This window comes from Nomascus leucogenys, chromosome X (genome assembly GCF_006542625.1).
Source record: "Nomascus leucogenys isolate Asia chromosome X, Asia_NLE_v1, whole genome shotgun sequence".
NCBI classification, from domain to species: domain Eukaryota; kingdom Metazoa; phylum Chordata; class Mammalia; order Primates; family Hylobatidae; genus Nomascus; species Nomascus leucogenys.
Window position 1 is genome coordinate 101,834,176 of NC_044406.1, and position 17,621 is coordinate 101,851,796.

A 17,621-nucleotide genomic window follows, 5' to 3' on the forward strand; every position below is an offset into this window, starting at 1 on the left:
TGCTGTTTTAACTTTAGTATTCTTCTTCTTCTTCATCCTCTTTTTCAACAGACTCCACACCAACATCCTCATAATCCTTCTCAAGGGCAGCTATGTCCTCATGGACCTCAGAAAACTCTCCTTCCTCCACTTCCTTACCCACTTACCAGTGAACAAAGACATGCTTGGAATACATCAGGTCAAACTTGTGGTCCAGGTGAGCCCAGGCCTCAGCAATGGCTGTGTTGTTGACCAACATGCACACAGCTCTCTGTATCTCAGTCAGGTCTCTGCCAGGCACCACAGTGGGAGGCTAGTAATTAATGCCACCTTGAAGCCAGTGGGGCACCAATCCACAGATTGGATGGTACAGTTGGTCTTGATGGTGGCAATGGCAGCACTGACATCTTTGGGAACCACATCATTATGGTACAACAAGCAGCAAGCCATGTATTTACCATAGTAAGGGTCATGTTTCACCACCTGGTTGGCTTGCTCAAAGAAAGCATTGGTAATCTTTGCTACAGAAAGCTGTCTATGGTAGGCTTTCTCAGTAGAGATGATGAAGGTGTATTAGTTTGTTTTCATACTGCTGATAAAGACATACCCAAGGCTGGGCAATTTACAAAAGCAAGAGGTTTATTGGACTTACAGCTCCACATGGCTGGGGAGGCTTCACAATCATGGTGGAAGGCAAGGAGGAGCAAGTCACATCTTACATGGATGGCAGCAGGCAAAGAGAGAGCTTGTGCAGAGAAACTCCAGTTTCTAAAAGCCATCAGATCTTGTGAGAGTTATTCACTATCACGAGAACAGCACTGGAAATACCCACCCCCATGATTTAATCATCTTCTACCAGGTCTCTCCCACAACACATGGGAATTATGGTAGCTACAAAATGAGATTTGGGTGGGGGCACAGAGCCAAACCATATCAGAGGGCATAGTTGCCCAGAGAGAAGTGGATGCAGGGATAGGACACCAGGTTGGTCTGGAGTTCTGTCAGGTCAATATTTAGGGTTCCATCAAATCTCAGGGAAGCAGTGACGGAGGACACAATTTGACCTATGAACCTATTTAGGTTAGTGTAGGTTGGGCCTTAATATCAAGGTTTCTATAACAGATGCCATAAATGGCCTCATTGTCTATCATGAAAGCATAATCAGAGTGCTCCAGGGTGATGTGGGTGGTGAGAGTGGAGTTGTAGGGCTCTAGTACAGGTGTGGAAACCTGAGGGGCTGGGTAAATGGAGAACTCCAGCTTGGATTTCTTACCATAGTCAACAGAGAGACATTCCATGAACAGGGAGGTGAACCCAGGACCAGTTCCCCTGCCAAAGCTGTGAAAACCAAGAAGCCCCGAAGACCTGTGCACAAGTTGGCCAGTTTATGAATTTGGCCCAACATGAAGTCAATGATCTCCTTGCCAATGGTGTAGTGCCCTCGGGCATAATTATTGGCAGCATCTTCCTTGCCCGTGATGATATGCTCAGGTTGGAAGAGCTCATGGTATGTGCCAAAGTGAACTTCATCAATGACCATGGGTTCCAGGTCTACAAACACTGCTTGGGCAAGGGCTTGGTTTCTGCTTCACAGCTGCCTAGCAGATGACAGAGATGAAGAGGAGAGGTTGTTCCTTCTTACAGACCGACTCTTAAACAGTTGATGTAAGGGAACCTTCATCTCCTTTTTTTTTTTAACAGGGGCTTATTTGTAGAGCATCTTGAGGTCCACAGCGAAAGTGAGCAGAAAGTACAAAGTTCTCATATACCTCCTGCCCACCACAACATGCGCAGCCTCCCCCACTATCAACATCTGGCACCAGAGTGGTACATTCATTACAATCAATGAACCTACATCGAGGCATCATGACCACCCAGAGTCCCATAATGTACACTTGCATTCACTCTTGGTACTGTGCATTCTATGGATTTTGGCAAATGTACAATGACATGTACCTACCATTGTACTGTCATAAGTAGTTTTACTGTCCTAAATTCCTTTGAGCTCTGCCTAATCACTCCTCCTCATCTACTTTTAAAAAAGCCAAACTGCTCAATATCTATTATCTGCCTAATCTGGGATTTCTCAATCTCGGACTCTTGACATTTTGAACAGGGTAATTCTTTTAAAGCAGATGTCCAGTACATTCTAGGATATATAGCAGCATCCCTGGCCTCTACCCAATCAATGCCAGAAACCCTGCCATTCTTAGTTGTGAGAACCAAAAATGTCTCCAGACATTGCTAAATGTCCCCTGGGAGCAGGTAGCAAAATCATTCCTGTTAAGAACCACTGGCCTAATCTAAGGCATACTCTACTTCCAAATGAATGTCTATATTATTCTATTATGACTTGTACAGTTAGTCATTAAATGCTATCAACAAATATTTATTAGGCTTACTATGTGCTGGATACTATAAATGTATTCCACACTAGCCAGTCAAGAGCTATTAAATTCTTAATATATTAATAAGTGACAGGGAGAGGCATGAGTTGTTGCAACAAACATTTTAAAAATCTACATGCAGTAGCTACATTGAATCTTGAGGCACGATTGATTAAATTGATATAGCGATCTTCACGATCTAGTTCACAGCAGAATGAACGCAGAGGGAAAATGCATTGATTATTAAAATTGCTTAACTGATTGGACCTGCTATGCAGTGATCCGCTTCAGCAGCCACATACAAGAGACGGACACTGCCTCTACAGGGAAATAATTCTGAGTAATTAGCCAGGGAAGACCCTATACAAATCCCCACTCCCACCCTAACTCCACCACTGTTTTCCCATGATAGCAAGGGATATTTACCTGATTCCCTTGCGAAATTGCCATAAGTGCCTCAGTGCTCCTTTCATTTTGCTTCTGTAGATAGAGGCAGGGCTGATGATAAGCTGGTTTCCTTTCTGGTTGGCCAGTACTCGTGCTGTTCAGATCATTAAATCAAATGAAACCAAGCAAGTTATAATTTGAGATTTTATTTGGAGATTCTCCTTGTAAAGATTTAGGCATTAAAGTAGTCACACAGAATCCAAGAGACAACTGTCAGAAATGGAAAGGGGAGTTGGAGTGGTAGACAATGAGACATCTTGGCAAAACCAATTCTATTTGCATATGGCCTCAAATTATGGGTTTCCTCCTTCTCTTTCTCCTTTTCCTTTTTTGGACAGACTTATTACAGTCATTTTGATTTCTCCCACTTTTGTTTCTTTGTCTTTTTTTAATGATGAGTCAAAAATAAATAAATTCAAAATTGACTCACTGAGGGCAGTTAACTACATTTAACTTTTATTTCCAAGGCACTTCTTGGAGGATGTGGGTCTACTTATTCCTTGTTTGTTAAAGTGAACTGATACGTATATTCCCGTTTGTGGACCTCTAAATTGGTCTTCTCATCTATAGCTTGTAAGATTCCTTCCAGCTCTAATTGTCTATGATCTGTTGGCTACTATAATAAATGTATACTAGACCATGATGCATGCTGGGACCTCAGCAGAAGGAAGAAGAGGAAAGGAGTAGGACAGAATCTTGGAAAAGGCTGGATTGAAATTTCATGGACTAACTTGGTTATAGGAATGTACCTTCAAGATTGTGTTTGGGGCCAGGTGCAGTGGCTTATACCTGTAATCCCAGCACTTTGGGAGGCTAAGGCAGGAGGATTGTTTAAGGCCAGGAGTTCAAGACAAGCCAGTACAATATAGCGAGATCCCACCTCTATAAAAAATTTAAAAATTGGCTGGCCATTGTGCCACATGACTGTACTCCCAGAAACTTGGGAGGCTGAGGTGGGAGGATTGCCTGAGCCCAGGAAGTTGAGGCTGCAGTGAGCTGAAATCACACCACTGCACTGCAGCCTGGGTGACAGATCAAGACCCTGTCACAACTTTTTTTTTAAAAAAAGATTGTGCTTGGCATGTCAAATCAAAGTTCAAAGGATGAGACAAACGGGCTTTATTCAAAGGATGATCAAGTCCTGGAGTTGGGTCACGGAAAGCAGTAGAACCAAACATTTGCTGGCAAGAACTGATCCCAGATGGTCTATTTGGATTACAGCAAGATGCCAGCTAAAAGAGGAAGCTATGCAAAACAGGATCCAGCTCCCAGGGGCAATGGGAATAGGAAGGATTTCTTAGAGAATCAGGGCCCTAGGCAATTAGGCTGGAACTCAGGATTAGTTCTAGCCTCAAAGTGGGAATTACAACCCTAATCAGAAAACTAAGGCAAAAAGTCAATCACAGAGGGTAATCCAACACTAGAGGGGGATGGGTGGTCAGAGAAGAGGATGCAGTTCAGTGAACACACAACAGACATAAAGGTGCCTGGGGGATCATGTCTATTTTATCATGCCGGCTGTCAGGAGGAATGCCTAGTGTCCTGCTGGTTGTAGGCAGGATTTGGCTCACTCAATGTAGGAGGCAGAATAGTCCTAGTCTCTGTCAGAGCAGGGCTAGGAAAGGCTACCTCATATACTTTGTTTCACTTAACTCTTCTCTTTGTCAATTCTTAAATAGTCACAAAACATCATACTCATCAATTGCTGTGGTTTTTATTTCTACCCTGAGTTGTATGCAACTTCTTAAAGAATTAAACATGATCAGGCCCTAAATATTGTGCTATTAAATTTCTTTATATCCACAGACCGTATACACTAAACCAAGTTCAGCAAACTTTTTTTGTACAGGTCTGGACAGTAAATATTTAAGGCTCTCCAGACCATAGGGTGTTGGTCACAAGTACTCACCTCTGCCATTGTAGCATGAAAGTAGCCATATTCAATATGAAAACAGATAAGCATGGCTGTGTTCCAATAAGTCTTTACTTATGGACCTTGAAATTTGAATTTCATAAAATTTTCACATGTCAAGAAATATTATTCATTTTTATTTTTTTAGCAACTTAAACGTTGTACAAATCATTCTTAGCTCATGGGCCATACAAAAATAAGCAGTAGGTCATAGTTTGCAACTCCTGTACTAAACTTAAACAAACGATAATTTATTTAGCGAACAATGATCTGCCTAATTCTGCCTAGCAGGCCTCCAACACTATAATCAGGGCCACGTAATCCTATTGGTAGGATTAGCCTTACTCCAAGTTCTGGTAAAAATCAGGTCACAGACAGTGAGAACATAAGAAACTCTACCTACCATCCATTCTCTATAAAAGTCAACCTGTTTGATGGCCCTGCGCTATTTCTGCACTTTGTTCTGGTAATAGCTCTCTGATCTGTTTGCTATTAATAAATCCACTTGAATTGCACTCCAGTTCCCAGATATTCTTTCTTTTATGTACGACTTTCTGCTTGACATTCAGCTTCTACAGAACTAGAGTCTCACCATGACTCGTCCAAAATCAGAGTCCTAGAGATGGGAGTGTTGTATGTTAACCTTAATGCCTGTGGCTGAGTCCCTGTAATTTACTACCTCATCTTCCTGATGTTCCTCTCTACTTCCTGAATCATCCTCCTGTGTTTGGTCCAGTTCTAGGCCTTGTTGACCTGGCCAGTCTCACCGATTTCACCAAGCCTGACTGAGGCAGTATCATATGAACAAAGGAGCATGCAGAAAAATAGATGGAAAATAATAAACATATAAAAACTGTTTGAATAGCTTTTATTATAACCAAAAACCAAGATAGCACAAACTCTTTGTTTTATTCCATCCTTGATGAAGCAAAAGTGTTGAGAACTGAAATTTTTCCTATCACAATGGCTGTTCAACACTGAAGTAAAAATTATACACAATAAAATTCTTAGTGACTGCATCAAGACACAATAATAATTATTTAGTTTTGATCTTTACAGATCTCAACTTTCGAGTCTCTGAGTTCATTTTTTATAGTTTTGGTTCATTCTTGTTTAATCAAGGCTGTTCCAAATTTTTGTGGAAGTGATTCAGTCACATAAGTTTAGTATCTTTTTCTAATTCTCTTTCACACATACTGAACTCTAGCTTATGATAGATAGCTATCCCCAGTTGCCAATGTATAAGCTACTTCTTAAAGAGGAAGCTATACATTATAATGTAGATAACACTATATTTCAAGTTTTCATCAATACATCATACAATCTTGCAAAGACAATTAGAAAAAAAAAAAAACTGAAGTGGTAGCTCCCCATCTTGAGTTCACGTATTTTCTGGGATAAAATCTGGGAATGTATATTTCTGATCTATATTGCACCTGATATTTTGTCAAGAGGAATATATGTTATCTACTCTGCATCAAGATTTTCAAATGTGGTTAGTTATGAAAAATATGCCTGTGATTTAGTTATACTTAAGGATGGAGATAGCATGACATAAGGATTTAGAGTGATCATTATTAAAGACCTAACTGTGATATAATTCTAAACTCAAATATCTAGACATAGACACATACTTTTGATTTCCAAGTAAAAGAGTAGGTTTGCAGTTATTAACATTTAATAACAGTAAATAACAGAATATACCTGTTATTCTCCACAATCAGGACATGCCTATATGCTGCTATCAAATTGGCGGTATTTGGTTACTTCAGTTATGTTTATTCAGCTATCTTATTTGGCACAGACTAAGATATTGACACTTTGAGAACCACTTCAGGTTTTTTGTTGTACAAATATTATCTCAGAGCAAAGCATATAAACTCCTCAGTGAATGTATCTGTCTTATGGGAAAACAGGTCTCATTACTTTATGTTCCCATGAACCACACAATCCTTAATCACAGGCAAAGAAAATGTACCTTGAACCACAAAAGAAACATAGGAAAATACAGAGGAAACTAAGAATAGTGCAAATGTAACCAGCTCCACCTTCCAACATAGATGCTACTTTCACCAGCTTAAAACCATACCGGCCAGGTACTATAGGGCCAGGTACTATAGGCTCATACCTATAGTCTCAGCTCTGGAGTCTGAGGTAGGTGGATCTCTTGAGCCCAGGAGTTCAAGATTAGCCCGGGCTACATTGTGAAACTCCATCTCTACAAAAAAAAAAAGAAAGAAAGAAGAAAGAAAGAAAGAAAGAAAGAAAGAAGAAAGAAAGAAAGAAAGAAAGAAAGAAAGAAAAAGAAAGAAAGAAAGAAAGAAAGAAAGAAAGAAAGAAAGAAAGAAAAAGAAAAATTAGCCAAGCATGGTGGCGCATGCCTGTAGTCCCAGCTACTCAGGAGGCTGAGGTAGGAGGATTGCTTGAGTCTAGGAAGTAAAGGCTTCAGTAGGCCACGATTGCAACACTGGACTCCAGCCTGGGTGACAGAGCATGACTATATATATATATATATATGGACACATATCCCTGTGTCTATATATATATATAACACAAGGATAGATAGATGATAGATGATAGATAGATAGATAGATAGATAGATAGATAGATAGATAGACAGACAGACACAGGTATATACATATATATAACCATACCAGTGGTTCTTTGGTCACTGCTTGGAGCTTGGAACTATAATGAAGGAACAGGAAGTCTTTCCTTTCTTCAGTCCTTCAGTTTGGATAACAGGAACTTTATTTGCACATTCAGATTTAGTACTACAAGGTTTTTACTTAACCTCATTTATCTTAGATTTATCTTATATCTACACCATCTTTCTTTCATGCTGAACATTGCAGTGATATGGAAGAGGCATTTGGGATCCTGTCAGCATTTATTAAGATGAGAGAAACTAGAGTCTCTTTAAATGGCAATGGAAATGAGCCAGAAAACCAGGGAAAATGGAAGATTCGGAAAGACGGGATAATCAATAGTGTAAGATCCTAATAAAGTGAGAATAGGTATACTTCACTCATAATATCTCTAGGCAACAAGTAGGATACTGGTGCTGGAATCATGCAAAGTCTTTGTCATTTGGATGGCTCCCATCTCTGGATTATGTGGGAATACAGGTTTCCCTTTATTTTGATCTTGTCATGGCCTTTTGGGCTCAGGAGGAGCCTTGTATGTTGGTCCTCTGCTGTGCGTGGCAGTGACAGACCTCAGACTAGAACTGGCTTGGATTCCCAGGCAATGTTCTTTCCTCACACCATACTGTTGTTGAAAACAATGTTGTTTCTAAAAATTACTTTCATTATTTTTTATTGCTGATTAACAATTTTCTCTGCATTTCAGTACATTCCATGTAACTATTTGATTTGGAAATTTTTTTTGCATATGAAATTAATCCCAGGGACAGGGTGTCTAAGAAAGCCAGCCCTCCTGCTCCCATTGCCCGCCATGTCCCTCTCAGCACCACAAACTCATCAGAAAATAGAGAAAACCAAAAATAATCTTAACCTAACCAGATTTACCTCCCAATTTTGACACTGCTTTCATCGGGATCAGTGGTTTAAAACCATGTCACTGGTTCCTGGTTCACTGCTTAAAACTATGACTATAGAAAAGGCCATCTTTTCCTTTATTATACGGACTTATATTTGTAAATTCCCCAGAAACAAACTCAATAATAAGCTCATAGGCAGTGTGTATAAATTCCTTGCTAAGTCAGTACCCTCCAGTACTCTTCCATTATCCTTTCACTACTTAATCTACCACATCTCTAAGATGTGAGTCACCTATTCAGGTGCCCACCATTTTTCATCACTTAAATTGTGATTTTTTTTTTTTTTTTGGTTCTTTACGCTCATACCTTCACTCTATTTTAATAAGACCCTTGTAAACTCTCTTTATGTGCATTGGCTTGCTGTTTTTTGTTTTTTCTCTTTCATAACATTGGCTGAGAAGGCTGTTGTGTGACACTTAATGAGCTTTTGTTGCTACGGGGACTGGTGGGTGGGCTGGAAGCTAACCCCATTAACTATCTCCCACTTTCTTAAAGCACTGAAACTCAAAAGTATACAATAATTCTGTATTGGTCATATCCAGCCTTCCCTTCTCTTGTGGCATCCTGCATTCTGACTAATTCCTGAGGGCCATGTCAAAGGTCCCCACTGGAAGGCCTAATGCTGTAAATGAAGACACACAATGAACTGGGAACTGGTACTAGGATGTTCGAGATCAGTCCTATAATTTCGTATTGATATGCTCCCCAAACATCCAGATGGTCCTTTCATTTTATGGTGTCTATATTTCTACGAATCAATTTTGTTTAGTATCATCTTCTCCTGCAAACAAGAGCCAATAACTCTGCTGGCTCTTCTTTCACCTTTTCATCTCACGTAGTGACACTTCTCAATTGGGTCACCATGTTGATAGTCTTATCTTTTGTTACATCAATTTTGGCTCCTGCTTCTTAAGCCTATTCTTCATATATTGTGAGACCATGCTGCCTTTCTTCTGATGCTCTGCCAATGTGATATTACACAACACCTGTGACTGGTGTGGTTGGCCATGGCCAGACCTGACCAGAATAGGCCTCAGTGAGGACCAAAATGGAAACTAGGTCCTGTAGTTCAGGCACAGAAAAACAGAGATTACTCTTGGGCTGACACAGGAAGAATTTCAAGGCCCCAGCACAAAACGTGAGCCTTGGTGACATGACATCCTGAATAGGGAAATTTTTGCCTTCTGTAGTAAAACGAGTTGTCTCTGGATGCTGAATAAGGGGCCAGGGAGGTGGGCGTAAAATACAGGAACCCAAAGTTCTTAACTCTCAAAACTGGTAGAGGTTTCCCTCTGTGTGGGATGCCAAGTCTACAGAACTTAGGGCATGACTCTGAGAGATACACGGGAGGTCGTCAGCAGTTAAGTCATCCCTAGTGTCTTTCTTTTTTTTTTTTTTTTTTTTTGAGATGAAGTCTTGCTCTTGTCCCCCAGGCTGGAGTGCAATGGCGCGATGTCGGCTCACTGCAACCTCTGACTCCTAGGTTCAAGCGATTCTCCTGCCTCAGCCCCCCGAGTAGCTGGGATTACAGGCTCCTGCCACTACCCCGGCTAATTTTTGTATTTTTAGTAGAGACGGGGTTTCACCATGTTGGCCAGGCTGGTCTCGAACTCCTGACCTCAGGTGATCCACCCACCTCAGCCTCCCAAAGTGTTGGGATTACAGGCAAAAGCCACCACACCTGGCCATCCCTAGTGTCTTTACAAATTATTTACCTCCCAACTTTGATACTGCTTTCATTCAGGATCAGTGGTTTAGTCATCCCTATTGTCTTTACAAATGCATCCCTCGTGCATTTGTATCCTTTCCGCTGCCGATCTGCTACTTTTACTTTGAGAGTAAACCAAAGGAGACATCACCTCAAAAGGTGGACCGGACTTCCTCGATCAGCCTCTTGTGACTGGAAATCAACTGTTCCTTTTTTACATTTCCACTGATCTATAAACCTCATCGGGGGGTCTGCAAGCAACATATCAAGGAAGGAGCTCTGTGGTAGGCTTTGCCTCACCCCTCTTTTCACATTCATTTATTTTCCCCATCCCCTTTGTTCTGATTTTAAAACCATTGATCCTGGGCATGTGACAGCATTGAAATGGAATAAAATCATTGATTCTTTCAAGAAATATTTTTTGAGCACCACACTGTGCCAGGCACTGTTTTGAGCAGTGAGGATACAGCAGTGGACATAAAGGGAAAAATCCTGCGCTCGTGGAGCTGACATTAGTATGTTAGACGAAGAAAAGTTATATGGAGGAAATAAGCAAGAAAGGGAAGTACGGTGTACTAGGGGTTCCCTTAAATAGGGTGGTCAGGGAAAACATCACTGAGATGGTGACATTTGAGGAAAGGCCTGAAGGAAGTGAGGGAGCAATTCATGTGTTATCTTAGGGAAGAGAGTTCCAGGTGGAGAGAATAAGAGGTGAACAAGTCCTGAGGTAGAAACAGGATTAGGATGTGTTAGAGACAGCAAGGAGTGTCCTATATGGCGCCTTGCCCCACACCTTTTATATAACTTTTATATATGCACTGTTAGGGAAACAGGAGCCTAGGAAAGCCAGAGTGACATCATTTTAAAACCAACTCCAGCTGGGCACGGTGGCTCATGCCTGTAAATCGCAGCACTTTGGGAGGCCGAGGTGGGCAGATCACTTGAGGTCAGGAGTTCAAGACCAGCCTGGCCAACATGGTAAAACCCCATCACTAATAAAAATACAAAAATTAGCCAGGCGTGTTGGCGGGTGCCTGTAATCCCAGCTACTTGGGAGGCTGAGGCAGGAGAATCACTTGAACCCAGGAGGTGGAGGTTGCAGTGAGCCTAGATCACGCTACTCTACTCCAGCCTGGGTGACACAGTGAGACTTCGTCCCAAAATAAATAAATAAATAAATAAAATGACCAAAAGACTCCATCTTGAGACTAACAAGGCACATTCCTTGCTAGTCACCACCCGTGGTCCTAAGATGTTCACAGCTAAATAAAAAAGCTTGGTATGGCCTGCAAGGACAAACTCCTACAACAGCAGAAAGTTCAGGAGTCCCAATGCCCACAACAATATGTTTTCAAGATGGTTTGATGTACATACACAGTAAAATGTCAAAGACAGTTTTCTTTAAATCAACAGAATAATAAATTTTGTCATCCTGTCTGCTCACTCGCACAGCTTAATTTAGCCTTTGCATAGACAAGGACCCTATATAAGAAAAACTTAAAGATGGCGTGTTCTGCTTGCTTTCTGAGGACATCCTACTCTGTAATGGAGTCACTTTCAATAAGCTATCGCTTCTCACTGTACTCTGTGACTTGCCTTGAATTCCTTCCTGCTTGAGATCCAAGAACCCTCCCTTGAGGTCTGAATTGAGGCCCCATTTTTCTGGTAACACAATCATGGCTCGAAGAGAAAGTCATGATTTGCTGAATTCAAAGAGCTTTTTAAAATTCACCCATAATGAATATTCTTTCTCCTGCCTTCCATGAACGTTTTCTGTGATATCTCAAGCCCAAGTCCTGCTAGTTATCTTCTAGATGAGGCCCACTGCTAGCCTTGTCTGTATTGAGTATAAATTTGCTGTTAACTATATAAAATCCAAATTCAGTAATGCCAGTGGTATCCAGTTACTAACATCTCTCTTCTCCCTTTTAAAAGCATTGTTGTTACACCCAATAATAGTAATAATAATAAGAGGTATCATATACTGAGTGCCTGCCATGTGCTGCAAGCTTTATAGATGCTACATAATTTAATCACTCAACAACCCTGTGGGGTAAATATTATTATATACGTTTCGCAAATGAGGTTGCTGAGGCTCAGGAAGAATGAATGCAATGCCTAAGGTAATATAGCTAGTAAATGGTAGAGCCAGGATTTAAAACTGTGCCTGAGCCAGAAGCTTACTATATACTGTGCTGCTGGTCTCCCTAGATGGGTTGCTTCCTCAAAAATGTGGTGGCTTAGACCTAAGCCTTGGGATCATCTTTTGAAGGTGTGTCTCTTGAGAACTTGGGAGTTTTGGCCTCCATAGTAGTTCAAATCACTATATTAGCAGCAAGGCTTCATTTTCCCTGATCTTTTCTGTGGTCTTAATTAAATTTCCCTCTGTTCTAATAAGACTTTACTTACCCTTCCTATATCTAGGACAAATGTTCTATCTTTTGAGAAATTGATCTTAGCTACTATCTGACCAGGATCAGAAAAGTCTGTCTCTTCTCTTTTGATTACACAGCACACTTTGCTCTAGTGCTTACTTCCTAGCAATCCTGCTGACTTAACTTTTTTGTCACTTTTTTTTCCAGAGGTCTTTGTTAAATGACCTTCATTTTAGTGTTCTTCTAGGCCAATTCTAATTGGGCATATTTTTGCTGCCTTCAGATGGTCATCTTTTTTCCTTAATGCAGTTGGCATCAACTCCCACAATCACTATTTGGCCAAATAACCTTTGATATCTTTTCCCATTCGTGTTCCCATATTGCTTTATGAGTAATATTCAATTTTGAGCTTTCCTCTCTCCAATCCATATCCAAGAGCAAATATATCACGAATAATTTTTTTTTTTTTTTTTTTTTGAGACGGAGTCTCGCTCTGTCGCCCAGGCTGGAGTGCAGTGGCACAATCTCGGCTCACTGCAAGCTCCACCTCCCAGGTTCACTCCATTCTCCGGCCTCAGCCTCCAGAGTAGCTGGGACTACAGGCGCCCGCCACCACATCAGGCTAATTTTTTGTGTTTTTAGTAGAGACGGGTTTTCACCATGTTAGCCAGGATGGTCTCGATCTCCTGACCTCGTGATCCGGCCGCCTCGGCCTCCCAAAGTGCTGGGATTACAGGCGTGAACATTCAACCATTTTCATTCTTCTTAAATAATTTTGCCTTAGGACACCCTCCATTACCACTGCCAGTAAATTAGTGGGTTTCAGTGCTTCAATGAATGGTTAACACCATATAGAAAACAAGTAGTCCTAACTGGGATTTTATTATCAAATTAGGTGTTTAATTCCCTGAGGACTTCTCAGGAAAACAGCAGTCTTGGAGTCAGAGACTTCTAAATTCCTTTTGTACAGCAAGAGCCAAGCCTGTCACACCCACCAGGATGGCTATAATCAAAAAGAAACCGTGTTAATAAGAATGAGAAGAAATTGGAATCCTCATACTCTGTTGGTAGAAATGTAAAATGATGTAGCCACTATGAAAAACAGTTTGGCAGTTCCTCAAACAGTTAAACATAGAATTACCATATGACCCTGCAATTCCATTCCTACGTATACACCCAAAAGGATTAAAAACAGGTATCCAAACAAAAACTTTTACATGAATGTTCAAAGCAACACTACTCACAATAGCCAAAAGATGGAAGCAACGAAACATTCATCAGCAAATGAATGGATAAACAAAATGTGGTATAGTCATATGATGAAATATTATTCAGTGTTAAAAATGAATGAAATACTGATACATTGCTATAATGTAGATGAACCTCAAAAACAGTATGCTAAGTAAAATCAGCCAGATACAAAGCAACATATATTGTATGACTCCATTGATATGAAATGTCCACAATAGGCAAATACATAGAGACAGAAAGTAGATGAGTGGTTGCCTGGGTCTGGAGATAGGAAAGTGGATTAACTGTACATGGGCATGAATGATCTTATTGGGATAATGAAAATGTTTAAAAATCGAAAGTACAGTGATAGTTATACAACTCTAAATTTACTAAAAAGCCATTGAATTGTACATTTAAAACGGGTGAATTTTATAGTATGTAGGTTTCACTGCAGTGAAGCTGTAGGAGAGAGACAGAGAGACAGAGAAAGAGAGAAAGAGAGAGAGCGATTGAAGGCAAGCCTGGAGCCTGGCCAGTTGGCATTCTAGAGCTTTACTAGTTTGGGAGATCAAGAGATCATGTAAGTGAAGGGTACACTATCCAGAAACAAAACTGTAGCATTCTGAGAAGTGAGAGATAGAAAAAGAAAGGGTAAGAGGCCACAAAGGAAGTGGAAGAGTCCATAGATAAATGTGGCCCTCAGCGCCCCGCCCCACCACACACCATTATCATAAGTGTGGAATCTGGGGACATTTTCCAACAGGTTTAGGGGAAAAATAAAAAAAAAAGTGGAATTATTCCAAATTTGGTCTTTGGAACTCTGGGACACCACTATTGTGGTTTAAATGTTTGTCTGCTCCCAAATTCATGTTGACTTTTACTTGATGTAGTGCCTTTAAGAGATGATTAGGTGATGACAGATCCATCATGAATGGATTCATGCCCTTATTGCAGAAGTGGGTTAGTTATCACAAGACTGAATTTGTAATGAAAGTGAGTTTTGCCTGATTTCTTCTCTCTGTCTCATATGTTTGCTTCAGCCTTCTGTCCTTCTGCCATGGGATGACCCTCATCACATGTTGGTGCCATGCTCTTGGACTTCTCAGTCCCCAGAACTGTGAGAAATAGATGTCTTTTCTTTATAAATCATGTTGAGTAACAGAAAATAGACTAAAACAAGCACCTTTCTGAGTGCCCCCTCACTAACAAGGGATAATCATAACAGAAGAAAAATGAATGCAAGGCAGATCTAGGCAGAGAGAGGGCCAAGTCTCCCTCAGCTTTTACCTGGCGTAAATGTATCCAGATATTTTCACATGCTCCCAGTGGAGGATATAGAAAATAGCTGGATGTTTACAGCCGGCAGGTCTCCCATGGGGCCATTGCCATGAGGAGCAAGTTGACGCTACTGCAAGGGCTGCAGGTGGACAATCTAGCTCTGGGGCTGGATGGAGGATGTGGTTGAGATTCAGAGGGCCTGAAAGGCAGACAAGGGAAAAGGTGAGTCTAAGTCAGCAGAATGGTGACTAACTCTGGGCCTAGATGAGCTGAGAGCATAGACCTTGTATTTCACAAGTCCTGGACTTCATCATTGAATGCCAGAATAGTTCCCAATGATTGAGGGGGGCATTGCTGAGGAAATTACTGTAGAGGCCAATAAGGACCCACACAAAGATGTCCATGTCAACTCATTGCCTCTTCTCTGTCTTAGAGAGGAAGGAGGCAGGTGTGGCGAGTTGAAATTCTAAAACACTGAGAAGTATCCAAAGGAAGTCAGTTAACCCAGAAAAGACTATTTTTAATGGAAAGAGACTGGTTTTCCATTATGATTTAGCTTAGTAATAAGACACGTTGACTTAGTTCTTAATTGAGCACAATGGACCAAGGCCTGTACCTAACTGCTGACTCACAGTGCCCTGAAGAGTCTAGGGGACTATACTGGGCTCTTCAGAGCTCCATGTGAGCCACAAACATTTATAACATTGGGGATTTAATCAAGATTTCCATAGTGAAGTTCAAAGCCAGGAAGATCTGAGGCTGGATTACATAGTTCTTAAAAACAAACAAACACCTTTTTTCCACTAACCACTGGAACAGATTTAGTAACCAAGTAAAAATGCCACATGCTTGAATCCACTTAATAAATAAACATTTAGTTACCTCTAATCCAGTAGTTCCAAATCTTGCATCCATGGATGAACTTTGGGTGGCACATGAGTGCTTAGAAGGTTGAGCGCCAAACTGAGACTATAAACGTATATGTGTGTGTTTGTGGATAGACGTTTTGTAACTTTCATGAGTTTCCTAAAGAGGGGAAAAAAATGGTTAACTACTCATAGAGAGGGCAGTGGAAGCCTGGGAAATGGGTAAGCCCAAAGAATGTGGGGACAGAGGAAGGTCTCATGCAGAACACTAGGAAATCAACCAACTGTAAGATAAGTCAGATATTTTCACAAAATGATTCTCAAATCGGTGTCACATAAATTGCAAATGGTGTGATTGAATTTCGTGATGGGAGGTCATTGTTGTAGACTACTGACCTGGAGCTTATGGATGCACTTTATGAGATATGTATACTCTCTGAAATGGGATGTGAAATTTCCTATGTATGTGCGTATGAGCATATTTCTTTCTGGGTAGACGAGCTATAGCTTTCACAGAATCTTAAAGAAGTTCCTTGACCTCTAAGAGGTTATAAACCATTCACTTTAACTTCTGGCAGTGAAGGTTGCTTCCTATATACAACTCTTATTTTTCCATCTTTATGTAATCTCCTTCTTTCACCTCCTCCTCCTTTCCTCCCCACCCTGTTTCTTTCTTTCTCCACCCACTCCCAACTTTCTCTCTTTTCCTTACAAAGCAATGCAGAAGACTAATGCAGTCCAATCTGAATATGAAAGGTGAGAGGACTGAGCTCAAAGGGGTGATTCCAAGGAGATGAACAAACCTTTTGAAGTGAGGTCTAGCGGTCTGCTCAGCAATTGAGTCCTTAACTGGCCCTCAGGAAGAAGACAGCTTGGGGAAGAAGCCATGGAAAGGAAAGCTTAGACTGACTACATAATTAGTATCAAATTAATATACAAGATGAGGTGTCAGCTCTTTGAATGTGTAAGACACTATAAATGAGGAAAGCCATTGCCACCAGAAGGAACACTTAATAGGCTATTTATCATTGTAAAGAAGGCGGGAGGAACCTACTGACTTAGAAGGTTAACCAGAATCCTAATCAAGGGCCTCCTTAAATGAGAATTCAGTTAACAAGGTTTAGACAGCACCTGTCTTCATTAGCAATATAAATATTTCTTTAATACATTTTGGAATTAAATAAAGAATAAGATCAAGTTTCTTCACTGGCTGAATAAGTAGAGATTGATTCTTACCTAGTTGTGTGGATGGCCCTTAGTCTTCATCATTCCCAAGAACCATTCATGAAGCATGAGCTACCATATGATAATTTTCACTTTTCCAGGACTTCTATCTTTCATAAAAGAAGCTGTCCTTGGCATCAGTGAGAAGTCTCCAGGAACAGACTGACTCACTGACAGAATCGCCTCACAATAATCTGGTATCCAAAAGATGCATATTTAACACTATGCTGATTACTTTTCATTGATTTGATTCTCACAAAGCATCTATGATGTAAGTATTATTACCATCTCTAATTTACTAGATAATGAAACAGTCTTAGTGATGACACATACATACAGATGGTCATACATTTGTTTAAGAGGTAAAATTAATAATTGAAGTCAGGTCTGCCTGATACAAATTACACGTTCTTCCTCCCAATCCATACAATCATTATGACAAAATAATGTGACTAAATTTATGCATAAACATAACAATCTTTAAAGGAGTCATCTTGTCTGACTCTATTGTACTCATATTTCTTCAAAAATTTTTAGAACTTCAAGAATGCCTTTGTGGTCTAAGAATAATTGTTTTGAATCTTCTCAATGGCGATAAATTTTATTTTTGGGGGGGATTAAAAATATCTTTATTGAGACATAATTCACAT

General features: G+C 40.5%; 1 pseudogene; it reads right to left on the reverse strand.

Annotated features, from left to right (window-relative positions):
- Positions 1–13: 13 nt before the first annotated feature.
- On the reverse strand, positions 14–15,285 carry LOC100592303 (annotated as a pseudogene).
- Positions 15,286–17,621: the final 2,336 nt, after the last annotated feature.